General features: G+C 35.5%; 1 pseudogene; it reads right to left on the bottom strand.

The window, feature by feature from the left end:
* Positions 1–5101: 5101 nt before the first annotated feature.
* LOC139180318 (olfactory receptor 4P4-like) lies at positions 5102–6013 on the bottom strand (annotated as a pseudogene).
* Between the last annotated feature and the right edge of the window lie 13362 nt (positions 6014–19375).

Here is a 19375-nt window from a genome sequence, read left to right as displayed (position 1 = left end):
TGTAGTTTTCTTTTTTTCTGGGATCTTTGTCAGGTTTTGGTATTAGGGTGATGGTGGCCTCATAGAATGAGTTTGGAAGTTTACCTTCCTCTGCAATTTTCTGGAAGAGTTTGAGCAGGATAGGTGTTAGCTCTTCTCTAAATTTTTGGTAGAATTCAGCTGTGAAGCCGTCTGGACCTGGGCTTTTGTTTGCTGGAAGATTTTTGATTACAGTTTCAATTTCCGTGCTTGTGACGGGTCTGTTAAGATTTTCAGCCTCAGAATGGGAGAAAATAATAGCAAATGAAGCAACGGACAAACAACTGATCTCAAAAATATACAAGCAACTCCTACAGCTCAACTCCAGAAAAATAAATGACCCAATCAAAAAAATGGGCCAAAGAACTAAATAGACATTTCTCCAAAGATGACATACAGATGGCTACCAAACACATGAAAAGATGCTCAACATCACTCATTATCAGAGAAATGCAAATCAAAACCACTATGAGGTACCATTTCACACCCGTCAGAATGGCTGCGATCCAAAAGTCTACAAGCAATAAATGCTGGAGAGGGTGTGGAGAAAAGGGAACTCTCTTACACTGTTGGTGGGAATGCAAACTAGTACAGCCACTATGGAGAACAGTGTGGAGATTCCTTAAAAAACTGGAAATAGAACTGCCTTATGATCCAGCAATCCCACTGCTGGGCATACACACTGAGGAAACCAGAAGGGAAAGAGACACGTGTACCCCAATGTTCATCACAGCACTGTTTATAATAGCCAGGACATGGAAGCAACCTAGATGCCCATCAGCAGATGAATGGATAAGAAAGCTGTGGTACATATACACAATGGAGTATTACTCAGCCATTAAAAAGAATACATTTGAATCAGTTCTAATGAGATGGATGAAACTGGAACCTATTATACAGAGTGAAGTAAGCCAGAAAGAAAAACACCAATACAGTATACTAACGCAAATATATGGAATTTAGAAAGATGGTAACAATAATCCTGTGTACGAGACTTCAAAAGAGACACTGATGTATAGATCAGTCTTATGGACTCTGTGGGAGAGGGAGAGGGTGGGGAGATTTGGGAGAATAGCATTGAAACATGTATAGTATCATGTATGAAACGAGTCACCAGTCCAGGTTCGATACACGGTACTGGATGCTTGGGACTGGTACACTGGGAGGACCCAGAGGGAAGGTAGGGGAGGGAGGAGGGAGGAGGGTTCAGGATGGGGAACGCGGGTATACCTGTGGTGGATTCATTTCTATATTTGGCAAAACTAATACAATATTGTAAAGTTTAAAAATAAAATAAAAATTAAAAAAAAAAAGAAAACACATCACAGGCTCTTGGATTAGAATAATTAATATTGTTAAAATGTCTATGCTATTCAATACAATCTAGAAATATAATACAATTCCTATCAAAATACCAATGAAATTTTTACAGAAGTGGAACAAATAATTCTAAAATTCGTATGAAACCAAAAGACCCCAAATTAACAAAGCAAACTTGAACAAAAACAAAAGCAAAAAAACCCTGAAGGTATCACAATTCCACTCTTCATACAATATTCAAAGCAACAGTACACGAAATGCATGGTATTGATACAAAAACAGACATATGGATCAATGGAACATAACAGACAGCACAGAAATGAACCTATGGACACCTATGGGCAATTATCTTTCACGTAAATGCCAAAAACAAATAATGGGGGGAAATATAGTTTCTTCTGCATTCCATATCTGATATATCATGGGATTTATGCTAATATTTAGTCTTTCTGATATATTATTAATAAATAAGGGGAATTTTATATACAAGAGAACAATATATACATTCATATTAAAAGGAAAATACAGAGTCTTTGAATTTAATTTCATAAATGTTTAATCACAGCTTAATTTGCCTTGGGTTTATTATGAAAAACTTCAGGGGTACAAATAAATAGAAAGATATATAATTTTTGCCTCAGTCAAACAGGGAAAATGCAATTCACACACACACACACACACACACACACATACACACACACACACAAAGTAGTATGGGGTTTGGATTATTTCATATACAGTAAAAGTACAGCTAAAAACCAATAAAAGGAAAAGAAAAGCAAAAGGGAAATACTTCTGGTCTATTTCAGTTCAATTCAGTCACTCAGTCATGTCCGTCTCTTTGTGACTCCATGGACTGCAGCACGCCAGGCCTCTCTGTCCATCACCTACTCCCAGAGGCCACCCAAAACCATGTCCATTGAGTCAGTGATGCCTTCCAACCATCTCATCCTCTGTTGTCCGCTTCTCCTGCCCTCAATCTTTCCCAGTATCCCAGTCTTTTCCAATGAGTCAACTCTTCACATCAGGTGGCCAAAGTATTGGAGTTTCAGCTTCAACATCAGTCCTTCCAATGAACACTCAGGACTGATATCCTTTAGGATGTACTGGTGGGATCTCCTTGCAGTCCAAGGGACTCTCAAGAGTCTTCTCCAACACCACAGCTCAAAAGCATCAATTCTTTGGCACTCAGCTTCCTTCACAGTCCAACTCTAACATGCATACATGACCACTGGAAAAAAACATAGCCTTAACTAGACAGGCCTTTGTTGACAAAGTGATGTCTCTGATTTTTAATATGCTGTCTAGCTTGGTGATAACTTTCCTTCCAAGGAGTAAGTGTCTTTTAATTTCATGGCTGCAGTCACCATCTGCAGTATTTTGGAGCCCCCAAAAATAAAGTCTGACACTGTTTCCACTGTTTCCTTGTCTATTCCCCATGAAGTGATGGAACCAGATGCCATGATCTTAGTTTTCTGAACGTTGAGCTTTAAGCCAACTTTTTCACTCTCCTCTCCTTTTTCACTTTCATCAAGAGGCCCTTTAGTTCTTCTTCACTTTCTGCCATAAGGGTGGTTTCATATGCATATCTGAGATTATTGATATTTCTCCCAGCAATCTTGATTCCAGCTTCTGCTTTCTCTAGCCCAGCATTTCTCATGATGTACTCTGCATAGAAGTTAAATAAACAAGGTAACAATATACAGCCTTGACATACTCCTTTTCCTATTTGGAACTAGTCTGTTGTTCTATGTCCAGTTCTGACTGTTGCTTCCTGACCTGTATACAGGTTTCTCAAGAGGCAGGTCAGGTGGTCTGCTATTCCTATCTCCTTCAGAATTTTCCACAGTTTATTGTGATCCACACAGTCAAAGGCTTTGGCATAGTCAATAAAGCAGAAATAGATGTTTTTCTGGAACTCTCTTGCTTTTTTGATAATCCAACAGATGTTGGCAATTTGATCTCTTGTTCCTCTGACTGTTCTAAAACCAGCTTGAACATTTGGAAGTTCACTGTTTATGTATTGCTGAAGCCTGCTTGGAGAATTTTGAGCATTATTTTACTAGCGTGTGAGATGAGTGCAATTGTGCAGTAGTTTGAGCATTCTTTGGCATTGCCTTTCTTTGGGATTGGAATGAAAACTGACCTTTTCCAGTCCTGTGGCCATTGCTGAGTGTTCCAAATTTGCTGGCATATTGAGTGCAGCACTTTCACAGCATCATCTTTCAGGATTTGGAATAGCTCAACTGGAATTCCATCACCTCCACTAGCTTTGTTCATAGTGATGCTTCCTAAGGCCCACTTGACTTCACATTCCAGGATGTCGGGATCTAGGTGAATGATCCCGCCATCATGATTATCTGGGTCATGAAGAACTTTTTTGTACTGTTCTTCTGTATGTTCTTGCCACCTTTTCTTAGTATCTTCTGTTTCTGTTAGATTCCTACCATTTCTGTCCATTATTGGTTTATTTATAGATCTGCAAAATATTCCTGAATAAGATAATATCTGAAATGTGAATAATATTTATGACATGGACCCTAAAACATAAGAGTGGAGGGATCCTAGTCAGAGAAAATAGAAGAAAAACAGTCATAGATTTCCAGATTTTAGGGTCAGTTTAGAGAATGTAGAGGGGCCCAGTGTAGCTGGATAAAAGCTTCTAATGAGAGGGAACTGAGGGGTAAAAGATGAAGAAACAAGAAAGAATCTACTATGAGTTTATTATTGCCAAATCTGGTGCAAAGCACCTAGTATGAGTTTCTTGTAGCCATACCCCAAGCAAAATTTAACAGATGGTGGCCCAATTAATATTTCATTTTATGAAGCATAATATTATCTCATTTCATAGGTATTCATTTTCAAAAACAATATAATTAGAACAAATTTCCAAGACAAAGGCATAAAACCAAAAAAATTGAGAAGTCACCCAGGTTTCCTTGACCACCTAGTCTCTTTGTAACTCCATAATTTCTTTCAATGTGATGACTTATGAAATTAGATAGTTATACCTAATTTTCTAATGCATGAGTGAGAAGGTTGGATTGTATTCCAAGGAAAATAGGTTCCTCAGGAATTATTGGGCAGGTCGGTCATACAATAAGAGATGAGTTTTAGAAGGACAATTCTTGCATTCCTTCAGTGCTCACACACGAAACTAGCTGGGTTCTTTAAAGTGCATATTGTAGTCTGAATCACAGTAGCATGCTTCATTGGCTAACCTAATGTCAGGCATGAGAGATGGACTATAAAGAAATCTGAGTGCCAAAAATTCATGCTTTCAAACTATGGTGTTGGAGAAGACTCTTGAGAGTCTCTTGGACATCAAGGAGCTCCAACCAGTCCATCCTAAAGAAAACAAGTCCTGAATATTCATTGGAAGGATTGAGGATGAATCTGAAACTCCAAAACTTTGGCCACCTGATGAGAATAACTGACTCATTGGAAAAGACCCTCATGCTGGGAAAGATTGAAGGCAGGAGGAGAAGCGGACGGCAGAGGATGAGATGGTTGGATGGCATCATCGACTCAATGAACATGAGTTTGACTAAACTCCGGGAGCTGGTGATGGACAGGGAAGCCTGGTGTGCTGCAGTCCATGGGGTTGCAAAGAGTTGGACATGACTGAGCGACTGAACTGAATGCCTGAAGACATTTATTTCAATTCCTCAAAGAAATGGTATACGTTTTCTGCTAATACCTCAAAGGACACAGGTCCTAGAGACGAGACATGAATTCTAAATCATAATGAGTATCACCCTATTTACTTTAAACCTGAATGTGCCACTTTAGCCCATACCTTCCTCATGGCGATTTTCATCTCCATGTTTCTCAGGGTGTAGATGAGAGGGTTCAGCATGGGGGCAATCACAGCGTAAAACACAGAGATGTCCTTGTCCTTGTTCTTGCTCCCTGCAGGTAGAATGTAAGTATAGATACAGGGCACAAAGAATAAAACTACAACTGTTATGTGAGAACTACATGTTGAGAGAGATTTTTTTCGCCCTGCAGAAGAATGTATTCTAAGGTTATATAATATGACTATGTAAGAAGCTACTAGAACAAGAAATATGACAACCACCACCATTCCTGAATTTGCAATCACTAAGATACTCACAACATGAATATCTTTGCACACCAGTTTTAAAAGAGGCTTCACATCACATAGGTAGTGATCTATCTGATTAGGACCACAGAAAGGTAACTTGAGTACCATGAGAAGTAAAGCAATAGAATGCCAAAAACCTACAGCCCAGGCCAGGACCATCAACATGTCACAACTCTGTCTGTTCAGGGGCTTGACGATGGCGATATAGTGATCAAAAGCCATGAACACCAAGATGAATATTTCCACACCTGCCAGCAAGTGGGCAGTGAAGATCTGGGTCATACAATTGTTATAGGAAATGTTTCTTCGTGCTGCAGCTAAGTCCGTGATTAGCCTGGGGATCACAGTGGAGGTGTAGCTGAAATCCATGAAGGAGAGGTGACAAAGGAAGTAGTACATCGGTTGTTGCATTAGATGGCTGCAGGTGATGGTGAGAAAGACGATGAAATTCCCCATTAAGACAGCCAGATAACAGAGCAGGAACAAGAAGAAGAACAGTAACTATATTTTCTTATTTCCCCACAACCCTATGAAAACAAATTCTGTGACATTGTTTTGGGTTTCCATGAAGTTGTGTAGAGTTTGGAGGACACAACAGAAATTCAGTTCATCTAAAACAATAAAGAACATAATACATCTTTAATTGCATATTTAAAGTTTTGGATTATTGTACATTGGGCAAAGATGTAGGGCACAGAAAATTTACTATAAGCAATCTATTATTTGATATTAAGAGCAGCATATTTTGAACAATATTTAATAAAATAATAATTATGTCTGGAACATAACAACCCAACCAAGAGGTGGTATTCTGATACTCATTTTATACTTGTAAAATAAAAGCAAGAGTTTTCAGAATTTGCACCAAGTCATTAAGAGATTAAGTTGCAATCAAACTAAGATGAACCTGACCCTGATACCGGAGTTCATGTTCTTGGGAACTATGCAACAACATTCACTGATCACAGAAATTTCAGCTTTTGTCCATCTCTATAAAAAATATAAAGTCATTCTCCATCCCAGCCTTTAGTCATCTATGTAATGGCTATTTACATATTTAAGAAAATCTCTCGACTTCTCCATGTGCATGTAAATCATGTACAAAGTCCCAATTTCAGATGAATATTCAATGGAACTAAATATTACTTTTGAAAATTTTGAAAAATGCTTTTAGTCATAGCAGAGCATACCTGTATTAGTTTAAAATATTTTCAGTGACTCTCCTTGTACTCATGTGTGATAAAGATTCAGAACATGGAGAGACCAGAAATAGAGAAGTTAACCACAATGTAAACCATCTGAATATAGGAAGAAATATTATTGTTACATAAAAATCCACTTTAACCTTAATTTCAATAAATGTATGTTTCAGAGGTTTCTGTTGATAGTCCTTAGAGCTAGTAATTTTTTTTTTTTTTTTTGACATTGGGCGAACTCAACACAAGGAATGACTTATTTAGTTAAACACTAAATGCCACCTTTTGGATGTTGTAAACCAAGGAGAACAGAGTGAGTATGTTGAAAAAATCAACTTTTACCCAAAACCAAATGTTTTCCACAGTAAAATCATTGTTTTAATCAAATGCTGTTAATTGTAATGAGTTGTAGAAAATGCAGCTCTTAGTTTAGCATCTTTTTTAAACAGCAGTACAAGCCTCAGCATCCCTTAATATTTGAATTAGTCATGCACTACTTACAGTGGTTCATCAGAACTTTGGAAAATACAGACTCATGGAAAAAGATCCCTCAGTGAAGGCTTTATTCTTCTTCTGGTCTTCCTTTAAACCAAAAAAAAAAAAAAAAAAAAAATAGACTGCCTTGTCCCTTTCTTTGTCCCTCCCTGTTTTCTCTCACACTCTCTTTCCCTGCATCCAGCCCACACACATACCACCATCACCCAAATACATATTTAGATACCAAGGATTTTGGGAGTGAAGGAAGAACATTGAGTCCAACTTTTCACATATTTTTCAGTTAAGGTGTTTCTTCCCAAAATCCCTCCTTCAAACTTTAAATTCTTAAAAAAAAAAAATCATTGAGGGATAGTTTCAAAAGATATATCAAGCTACAGTTTGAAAGAGAAAAAAGCACTTAAATAAGCATATTAAGAAAGGGGATTTATAATTAAGGTCATGATTGTACATGGACAGTATAAAAACCCATCAAGGGCAATTTGATAAAATTGTTATCAACATTTTAAGTGTTTATCATATTAGTAATAAATAAACGTATCATGAAATTAACATGTATGGTTTTCATTATTTTCTGTGTTTAGAGTAAAGTGTTAAGATGAAAACAGAAAGTGCAAGTGTAGTTTTCTCAGTCATGTCTGACTCTTTGAAAGCCCATGGGCTGTAGCCCTCCAGTCTCTGTCCATGGAATTCTCCAAGAAAGAATATTGGAGTGCATTGCCATGCCCTTCTCTAGAAGATCTTCCCAATCCAGGAATCAAAACCAGGTCTCCTGTATTGCAGGCAAATTCTTTACCATCTGAGCTGCTAGGGAAGCCCAAATGTTGAGATACTATATACTAACTAATTAAATGATCTGAGCATAAAACTTAAAAAAAAAATCATTTACTGACCATTTCACCTTTACCAACACGTACTAAGGCATATAAAATTTCAATTACTATAATCAAAAATTACATAAAATTTTTCTAAATCCCAATTATTTTTATAGAAATTTAATGTGCATCTGTGCAACTAATCATAACACTGATTTCTGCAAAACTTTGCAGTCATTTGAAATTTCAAGTGATGCTTCAGACTGTTTCTTTTTTTTTTTTTTCTCTGAGACTGGGCTTTGAAACAGCGAATAGATAGATAATATATCTGACCCTCTCAGGAACTGTCCATCCAAAAGACTCTTTGAGGAAGGCATTGCTGTATATAACTTGAATTGAAAGCACACCAAAGGAAATTAGGGGAAAAAAAATTCCCATAGGCATTTTACAGCAGCCAGTGTGTATAACGTTATAATTATAAGAATAAAACTACTAATATTAATGGGGTATATAAGACGGGTTTGAGGCTTCTTTCTTTAACTAAATATCTTGAGGGTTATCATAGGAATGATTCAATAACTTTATAATGTTATAGAAACTAATGAAATATTATGGATATTTATTTTTCTATATCTCACTTCTCCTAAAATAATTTCCTCAAAAACTGAGTTTGCTGATGTTTACCAAGGTATATATAAAACACATTTAATATATTTGAAATCTTTATTATTTAATTGTGTAAATGTGGTAAGAGATAATCAGAACATGTATACTTAAAATCACTATCAAAATTTGGAAATTATTTCTCAATGCTTATTTACTCCCACTTGAAATTTAAAAGCCTTGAACAGAAATTTGTGTCAACAGGTGTCATCTAGTATTAGATTATTATTAGTTTAGTTTTTTTTTTTTTTTTTTTTTGCTTTCCTTGGTCCCTTTTAATCCCTTTGGCAAGCAGGGTGTCAGTAGAAACTAAGGGACCAGGTGTAGTAAACTGTAGTCCTTAGTTCCTATTTCTTATCAAGCGATTTTTATGGGTCATGAAGGATCCTTCTAAGGTTTTGTTTATTTTACAATATATTTTTCCTTTTTAAATTGCTCATTTCCACTCTAGATACTCACTGTACCCTAATGTATTTAACTCTTACTAGCTTCAGGGTATTTCATATTTGTTGTACTCTCCCCACACTGTCAATATCTAGAAATAATCTTTTAATAAAATCACCTTAAATTGTGGTGTTTGACTCTGTCTTCTCCTTGCTGCTTGATACTGGGAAGCAATAAAAGTCCTTAAATACAAATTTGATTAAATAAGAAACAGTATTTGAAAGATCAAATAAAACTGGTAATATCTCAAAATAAGGAAAAGGGGGAGAGAAATAAAGAAGAGAATGAGAAAAAAATAGAGAAAAAAACACTTGAACCAAGAATGAAATAATGTACAGCATTGCAGAATCTATGGATTTTAACAGGGTGGTAGAAAATATTAAAAATAATTGTAATAAAAATATTGTCAAATCTAACAGAAGATACAGAAAAGCAGAATTGTTGTATATCAGCTAAAGAAATTAAATTAATTGCTAAACTTCTTGACAAATAAAACTTCTGGTCCAATGAATTTAATAATAATTTATCATGATCATGTGGAAATTATCCCAGGAATAAAAGACTCAAAATGCAGCAGTTCAATTCACTGTATTAGCACAATAAAGAGAATCACAAGGTTATTTCAATAAATGCATGAAGTTAATTATAATTTTAAAATTCAATTTTATATATATATAATATTTTTCAAACATTTCAGCAAATGAAATTGCCTAACCTAATATAGCAACTGTATAAGACTTACAACTACCATCACTTATAATAATGAATACTCGGTAAGTTAAGACAAATAAAAGACTGTCCACTCTTATTTCTGAATTAAATCCTAAGTTCTAGACACTGCAGTGAGGTAAAATAAAGAAACATAAGACATAGAGCTTCAAAAGGTAGGAGTAAATTTTTAATAAATATACACATATACAGAAAGAATGGTTATATGATAGAAAATTCTAAGTGTTCTGTAAAGAATCTAAGGTGGACCTAGTAGTGGTAAAGAAACCATCTGCCAATGCAAGAAACACAAGAGACAGGGGCTTGATCCCTGGGTCAGGAAGATCCTCTAGAGGAAAGCATGGCAATCCACTCCAATATTCTTGCCTGGGGAATCCCCATGGAGAGAGGAGACTGGTGGGCTACAGCCCAAGGGGTCTCAAGGAGTCTGACACAACTGAAGCGAGTTAGCATGCATGCAATCAGTTAGTTTAGCAAGTTCACAAGATAAAATTTTAATACAAAAATTAAGTGCATTTCTATAATAGCAACAATTAAAAATTGAAATTAGGATCAACATCTATATTAATGAATTAAAATTCATTAATTAAAAATATGAAACTTGAGAGATAAAGTTGAGTATATAATAATACTTGTAGAACATTTAACCTGTATATCAAAAGCAGAAAGTATTTCTTAGAAAAATTCAATACATAAGTAAGTAGATATGCCATATAGGTGAATTATAAGACATTATATTCTACCATTTTGCTTTTTAAATTTCAATGTAATTCCAATAAAATAAAACAGAATAATCAGAATAGATCAATAATCCCATTCTAGAATATACAAGCTTAAAGAAACCTGGGATACTTTCAAAAATCTTTTGTGACCACAATAAAATCAACCACAGAGACAAGAAGAAAAAAAATTATGGAGACTAAAAAACACGTTACTGAAAAACCAACGGGCTACTGATGAAATCAAAGAGGAAACTAAAAAATACCTTGAGATAAATGACAATGAAAACACAACTATACAACCTATGGGATGCAGCAAAAGTGATTCTTAAAGGGACATTCATAGCAATACAGGTCTTCAAAAAACAATAAATAACTCAAATAAACAGTCTAATATACCACTTGAAAGGATTAGAAAAAGAAGAACATACAAAACCTAGAATATGCAGAAGGAAGGAATAAAGATCACATAGAAATAAATAAAATAGAGATGTAAAATAATAGAAAAGTAATAAAACCAAGAGCAGGTTCATTGAAAAAATAAACAAAGTAGACAAACCTCTGGCCAAGCTCATGAAGAAGAAAACAGACAGGATCCAAATAAACAAAATAAGAAATGAAAGGTGAGAAATAACAAACAATACCACTGTAATACAAAAGTATGTAAGTGAATACTAAGAATAATTATATGCCAATAAATTGGACAAAGTAGAAGAAATGAACACATTTCTGGAAACATATGATACACAAAAACAGAATCAAGGAAAAATAAATAAATTGAACACACTAATCACTAGAAGTGAAACAGAATCTGTTAATAAAAAAAAAAAAAAAAAAAGTAAGAAAAGAAAAACCTCCCAGCAAAAAAAAAAAAAAAAAAAAAATCCAGACCCAGAAGGCTTCACTGGGAAACTCTACCAGACAAAAAAGAACTTACACTAATCCTTCTCAAACTCTTCCAAACGATTGAAGAGGAGGGAACCCACCCAAAATCATTGTATTAAGCCATCATCACTCTGAAATCAAAATCAGACAAAGACAGTACCAAAAAGATATTATAGCCCAATATCTTTTTTTTTCTCATTTTTAAATTTTTATTTTTTTCTTTACAATATTGTATTGGTTTTGCCATACATCAACATGCATCTGCCACAGGTGTACACGTGTTCCCCATCCTGAACCCCCCCTACCACCTCACTCCCCATACCATCCCTCTCGGTCATCCCAGTGCACCAGCCCCAAGCTTCCTGTATCCTGCATCGAATCTGGACTGGTGGTTCATTTCTTATATGATAATATACATGTTTTAATGCCATTCTCTCAAATCATCCCCCCCCCCACCGCCCCGTCCCTCTCCCACAGAGTCCAAAAGACTGTTCTATACATCTGTGTCGCTTTTGCTGTCTCGCATCTTTTATGAATACAGATGAAAAATTTCTAAACAAAATATTAACAAGCCAAATTCAACAATATGCATAAAGGTCATAATTAAGTAAAGAGATATGCCATATAGGTGAATTATAAGACTTATTCTATTTTACCATTTTGCTTTTTAATTTCAATGTGATTCCAATAAAATAAAACAGAATAATCAGAGTAAATCAATAATCCCATTCTGAAATTTATGTAGAAACATACAAGTTTAAAGAAACCTGGAAGAGGAACTAAAAAGCTGCTTGATGAAAGTGAAAGAGGAGAGTGAAAGAAAGCTTAACGCTCAACATTCAGAAAACGAAGATCATGGCATATGGTCCCATCACTTCATGGGAAATAGATGGGGAAACAGTGGACACAGTGTCAGACTTTCTTTTTGGGGGATCCAAAATCACTGCAGATGGTAATTGCAGCCATGAAATTAAAAGACACTCCTTGGAAGGAAAGTTATGATCGACCTAGATAGCATACTCAAAAGCACATTACTTTCCCAACAAAGGTCTGTCTAGTCAAGGCTATGGTTTTTCCAGTAGTCATGTATGGATGTGAGAGTTGAACTGTGAAGAAAGCTGAGTGCCAAAGAATTGATGCTTTTGAACTGTGGTATTGGAGAAGACTCTTGAGAGTCCCTTGGACTGCAAGGAGATCCAACCAATTCATTCTGAAGGAGATCAGCCCTGGGATTTCTTTGGAAGAAATGATGCTAAAGCTGAAACTCCACTACTTTGGCCACCTTGTGCGAAGAGTTGACTCATTGGAAAAGACTCTGATGCTGGGAGGGATTGGTGGCAGGAGGAGAAGGGGACGACAGAGGATGAGATGGCTGGATGGCATCACCGACTCGATGGACGTGAGTCTGAGTGAACTCCGGCAGTTGGTGATGGACAGGGAGGCCTGGCATGCTGCAATTCATGGGATTACAAAGAGTAGGACACGACTGAGCGACTGAACTGAACTGAACTGGAATACATTCAAAAATCTTTTATGACCACAATAAAATCAACCACAGAAACAAGAAAAAAAAATATGGAGACTTAACAACTTGTTACTGAAAAACCAAGGGTCATGCAAGGGTCATACAAGCATCACAAAGATGATGCAACATGCACAAATCAATTCATGTGACACACCACATCAAAAAAAGAAAAAAATAGAAAGTATTCAATTATCTCAGTAGATGAAAAGGTAATTGATAAAATTAAATATCCATGCATTATAAAAACTCAAAGTTGGTATGTAGAAAACATATCTTAAGATAATAAAAGCTATTTATGACAACCCACAGGCAACATAGCACTCAATGTTGAAAAGCTGAAAATCTTCTTGCTAAAATCTGAAACAAGATAAAGATGCCCACTCTCATCACTTCTACTCAACATAGTTTGGGATATCCTAGTCATAAGAAATCAGATAAGAAAGGGAAATAAAACATGTCCAAATTGGAAAAGAAAAGGTAAAATTATTATTACATGCCAGCAATATAATAAATATATAGAAAACCCTAAAGACTCACAAAACTATTAGAACTGATAAATTCAGCAAAACCAGTAGGATACAAGATTAAAATACAGATATTGGTTGAATTTCTTTATTATTAACTATATATATATATATATATATATATATATATATATATATATATGGAGAAGGCAATGGCACCCCACTCCAGTACTCTTGCCTGGAAAATCCCATGGGCAGAGGAGCCTGGTGGGCTACAATCCATGGGGTTGTGAAAAGTCAGACACAACTGAGTGACTTCACTTTCACTTTTTACTTTCATGCATTGGAGAAGGAAGTGGCAACCCACTCCAGTGTTCTTGCCTGGAGAATTCCAGGGACAGGGGAGCCTGGTGGGCTGCCTCCTATGGTGTCGCACAGAGTTGGACACGACTGAAGTGATTTAGCAGCACATATATCAGAAAATGAAAGTAAAAGCAAAACAAATTTTTTTTTCCTAAAACTGAATTAAAAAAAAAAAAAAAACTTACAAATACACCAGACCATGGAGGTGAAACACTTATATGCTAAAAACTATAGCACACTAAGAAAAGACCTTGAAAATGATTGAAAGAAATGGAAAGATAGTCCATGCTCTGGGATTGAAAGAATTAATATTGTTAAAATGGCCATTTTACTCAAAGCAATCTACTGATTTAATGTGAATTCCTATCAAATTACTCATGATATATATTTTTTCACATTCACCTGTTTATTTGTGTGTTTTTTTGGTTTATTTTTTTTCTTCTTTTTTATTTTATTTTTTAACTTTACAATATTGTATTGGTTTTGCAATATATCAACATGAATCTGCCACAGGTATACACGTGTTCCCCATCCTGAACCCTCCTCCCTCCTCCCTCCCCGTACCAAATGTGGAAATAGACTTTTAACAAATTATGCTATTTATTATAAATAGCAAACCAATTGGTCATGCATAAGAAAAAAAAAATGAACCTTAAACATTACCACACACTACAGAAATACTAACTCAAAATGAATCAGAGACCTAGAGACACATATGTTATAGCTAACTTTGTAGAAAACCTACAAGATTTTTTTGAGTTGGAGTTAGATCAATTATATATATATATATATATGACACAATAAAAACTTTAGGAAAAATTAAAAATTCAGTTCAGTTCAGTTCAGTCACTCAGTCGTGTCCGATTCTTTGCGACCCCATGAATTGCAGCAGGCCAGGCCTCCCTGTCCATCACCATCTCCTGGAGTTCACTCAAATTCACGTCCATCGAGTCGGTGATGCCATCCAGCCATCTCATCCTCTGTCGTCCCCTTCTCCTCCTGCCCCCAATCCCTCCCAGCATCAGAGTCTTTTCCAATGAGTCAACTCTTCGAAATGGGGGTAAATTCTTCATGTATATATACAAGTTTATGTATACACAATGGTACATATTTTTAAGTTTAAATTTTACAAAAATGAAATTTTATATATAATTCTATATAATTATATGTAAATTAATTATTGATTCATATATCTATATATACACAAAAAGCATAAATATTACAAAACAGTTGTATGTAAGCTGTGTAAAGAAGAGATTAGTAATAAGAAACCCATAATCCTTAATTTTGCATTATGTGAATAATTTGATCATAAGCTCTACAAAGTAAGATAAACAATGTTCAATAATAACATAAAAATTTTAAAAATACCCTCACCATCATTAATCGTCAGAGCATGCATGTTAAAATCACAATAATTTGCCACCACATAGCACCTAAAAAGACTAAAAGGAAAATAACTCATTAAACCAAGTGGCAAGCACATATATGCTAAGTAACTTCAGTCGTGTCTGACTCTGTGTGACCCCATAGACGGCAGCCCATCAGGCTCCCCCGTCCCTGGGATTCTCCAGGCAAGAACACTGGAGTGGGTTGCCATTTCCTTCTCCAATGCATGAAAGCAAAAGGTGAAAGTGAAGTTGCTCAGTCATGTTCGACTTAGCGACCCCATGGACTGCAGCCTACCAGGCTCCTCCATCCATGGGATTTTCCAGGCAAGAGAACTGGAGTGGGGTGCCATTGCCTTAGAACAACTGGAAATCTCTTCCTGTGTTTTTTATATTTCTCCACCTTTATAATATTGCCTAGCATTCCATACAAACCAAGCTTTGAGTCCCAGAGATAACTAATTGGGAGCTTCCTAGAATTTCTGTCTACTTCTATAACCCACTGATGATTAGTTTTAGAGTCAGATACTTTAAAATGGCTGCCGTTAATTTTATGCCCTTACTGATCTGACTCTCAAGCAATCAATAGTAGTTTTCCCATAAAATATTTGATATTGAAAAGAAAAACAAAGTTCTTTCTCTGACATAATTGAATAACAAAACTACATCACTCATTCCCACACTGGAATTGTGTGTGTGTATGGGCTCAGTCATGTCTGACTCTTTTCAACCCCATGGACTATATTCAGCCAGGCTTTTTTCTCCATGAAAATTTCCAGGTAAGAATACAGGAGTGGATGTTATTCCCTACTGCAGGCGATCTTCTGACCCAGGGATCAAATCCATGTCTCATGTCTCTTGCATTTGCAGGTGGATTTTTGAGAAGCCTCACAATGTAATTATGCCACCTTGTTATTAGGTTGGTACAAATGTAATTGAGGTTTCAGATTGTGAATTTCTAATCATGATAACTAGGTTCAAACATATCTTCATTAATCAAAATAAGAATCATTAAAATCAACACATTTTTGCCAATGAGAAATAAGTCTCTAACCCTTTAGAGTAAAAATTTGTACTTCAGCCTTCAAGAAACTCTTGGAAAACATTTTCTGTCTCCGTCTTGTGGAAGCATTTGTCCTGAAAAATGTTGTTGAGATACTTGAAGAAGTGGTAGTAGGGTGACAAGAGGTCAGGGTAATATGGCAGATGGGACAAAACTTCATAGCCCAATTTATTCAACTTTAGAAGCATTGATTGTCTTTGAGAAAGTCTGGACCCATTCTGTTGAAAAGTGCTGCTGGAGAGTTGCAATTTTCTGTGTATCTCATAGATTTGCTGAACATATCTTTCAGATGCAATGGTTTTGCCAGGATTCAGAAAGCTGTAATGGATCAGACTGGCATCAGACCAAGAAACAGTGGCCATGACCTTTTTTCTGGTGCAAGTTTGGTTCTAGGAAGTACTTTGGAACTTCTTGTGGGTCCAACCACTGAGCTGGTGGTTGCTGGTTGTCATAAAATCCATTTTTCCTTGCACATCACAATCTAACAGAAATGATTTATTGTTTCATAGAATAAATGACAACACTTCAAAATGATGGTTTGTTTTTGATCTGTGGTTAGCTCATGAGGCTCCCACATATAGAGCTTTTTCACCTTTCCAATTTGGTTCAAATGCCCAATGAAGATAGAATGGTTGATGCTGAGTTATTTGGCAGCTTCTTTGTGTGGTTAGCTGTAAGAGATCAGCTTTAATGATCCTCTCAGTTGGTCATTGTCAACTTCCAATAGCCAGCCACAGTGCTTCTCGTCTTCAAGGGCCTTCTCTCCTTTCTGAACCTTCTTGATCCACTACTGCACTGTCTGTTCCTTAGCAGTTCCTGGGCCAATTGTGTTGTTCATGTTGCGAGTTGCCTCAGCTGCTTTATGACCCATTTTAAACTCAAATAAGAAAATCACTCTAATTTGCTTTTTGTCAAACATAATTTCCCTAGTCTAAAATAAACATAAAATAAACAGCAAATAATGTCATTAACAACAAAAAATTAAAGTGAAAAATGTGTTTTAAAATGATGTAAAACATAACTGTATTTATTTAAGAATTCATTCCAATATCAAAGGGCAAATAAAAACTGCAATTAGTTTTGTGCTAATCTAATATTCATATGAATTTAGCTTTCTTAGAAACACATAAACACATGTTCAAATAGAATCTTACATGTTCAGGCATGAACAATCTTACAAATACAATCTTACATTGTACACAATGTAAGAATACATTAATGAGACAACTCCTTAATACAAATCCCCACTCAAATTTAAGAGTTTTTCAAAGGTGTTTCTTCAGAATACCTGTTTTTAAGACAAAACTTTTCTATCAAAGAAAATAATTAATCCCTGAGAAAGAAAGTTGCAGCTACAAGACAAAGTCCTTTAGCCTTGTAGCAATTTCTTTAAATATTCATGTAATGCAAGGTGAAAATTGTGTGTGTGTGTGTGTGTGAATCTCCAGAACAAGAGTCACCATAGGTAGAATGATCCATTTAAATGTGTTTCCACCACATCTTTTGCCTCTTGATTACAGAACCAGAGCTGTCTAAAGAAGACCATGCCTCTAAGTGGTTCAACTGAATCCATTCCAAGCTCAAATTCTAAATTTTGAATAGAAACATTTTGAGGCTTTGGGCTACAAAAAATAATCAGACTTTTAGAAACAAAACAAAACTTGCTTGCTGACTACTGCCTTGATACTGAATTATCTGAATCGTCTCTTTCCAAGTGTGGCATATCTTTCATATTCAAAGAAGAGGTCATATTCAAGAAGAGGTCAGTTTGAAGATGGCATTGTTTCTGAATACTCTCAACTCTTATTAAGATCAAACCAGGGCTGTGTGACAACCTAGATGAGTGGGATGGGGTAGGAGATGGGAGGGAGGTTCATGAGGGAGGGGATATATATATATACCTATGCCTGACCCATGTTGATATAGGGCGGAAAGCAACACAATATTGTAATTTTTATTCAATTAAAAATGAATAAATTAAGGAAAATGTTAATTTAATATTGAAGCAAGCTTTTCTATAATCTAAATCTAAAGCTTATTAACAATTGTTAACTTTCTATATAATCATTGTTCCAATATTTTTCAAAGAGAGCAGTTAATCCTTACCCCAAATCTTTTTAGAGCTTCCCTGGTGGCTCAGATAGTAAAGGGTCTGCTGCAATGCGAGAGACCCGGGTTTGATTCCTGGGTCAGAAGATGCCCTGAAGAAGGAAATGGCAATCCACTCCAGCACTCTTCCTTGGAAAATCCCATGGACAGAGGAGCCTGATAGGCTACAGTCCATGGGGTCGCAAACAGTCGGACACGACTGAGCGACTTCACTTCCACTTTCCAAATCTTTTTTGATAAATACCATTAACATTCTTTGAAATAAATTTTAGGCTCATTGAAGTTAAGAAAATGAAAGGGCCCAGTTTTCCTATTCCAAAACCAGGCTTTTACAGTGAGACAACTCCTTTAGTAATCAATCACAACTAATAATAAGAATGAAGACAAAATTCAAATATACAGTAGGTGCATCAATATAATTATTAAATAAATAGATCAACAACTGTTTAGTTCAGGCATGAATGTGAAGCACTTTGCTATGATCAACCACTAAGGATGACATGACTCTGTTTGTCCTCACTAAAAGTAAAATTAGACATGAACTTAATGTACAGTTAAATGTTTCTCTGCCTTACTAATCAAATATTAATTCACTTTCTAAATGTATACACAGCCACAAAAATAGATAAAATATATATACATATATATACTTACATTACAGTGATGGTTATGTTCATATGTTTCCTCATTCAATTATTATAAAAACTGCTAAGTATATAATATTATTTTCTCTTTATAGATGAAAAAGCAAAACTTTAAAGTGCCAAGAAATATATCCTAGGTAAAATAAATTTAAACTGAAAAAACCAGGATTCTAGTTTGATCTTTCTGACTCTTAAACAAATATACTTACTCACAAGTTGCTTTTAACAACTTTCAGAATTGGAGAAGGAAAAGCTATGTCTGAGAGAAAGGTCAAGGTCAAAACACTTTCAAAGATGCAATACCACATTCTATTTGAAATTTGGAAGTACAAACATGGTATTGTTTGAGCTTGGTTTAAGATTGGTAAAGGATTATGACAAGGTTGTATATTGTCACCTTGCTTGTTTAAATGCCAGGATGGATGAA

The sequence above is a fragment of the Bos indicus genome, chromosome 28 (assembly GCF_029378745.1).
Source record: "Bos indicus isolate NIAB-ARS_2022 breed Sahiwal x Tharparkar chromosome 28, NIAB-ARS_B.indTharparkar_mat_pri_1.0, whole genome shotgun sequence".
Taxonomy (NCBI): Eukaryota; Metazoa; Chordata; class Mammalia; order Artiodactyla; family Bovidae; genus Bos; species Bos indicus.
This window is presented reverse-complemented; position numbering and strand designations above follow the sequence as displayed.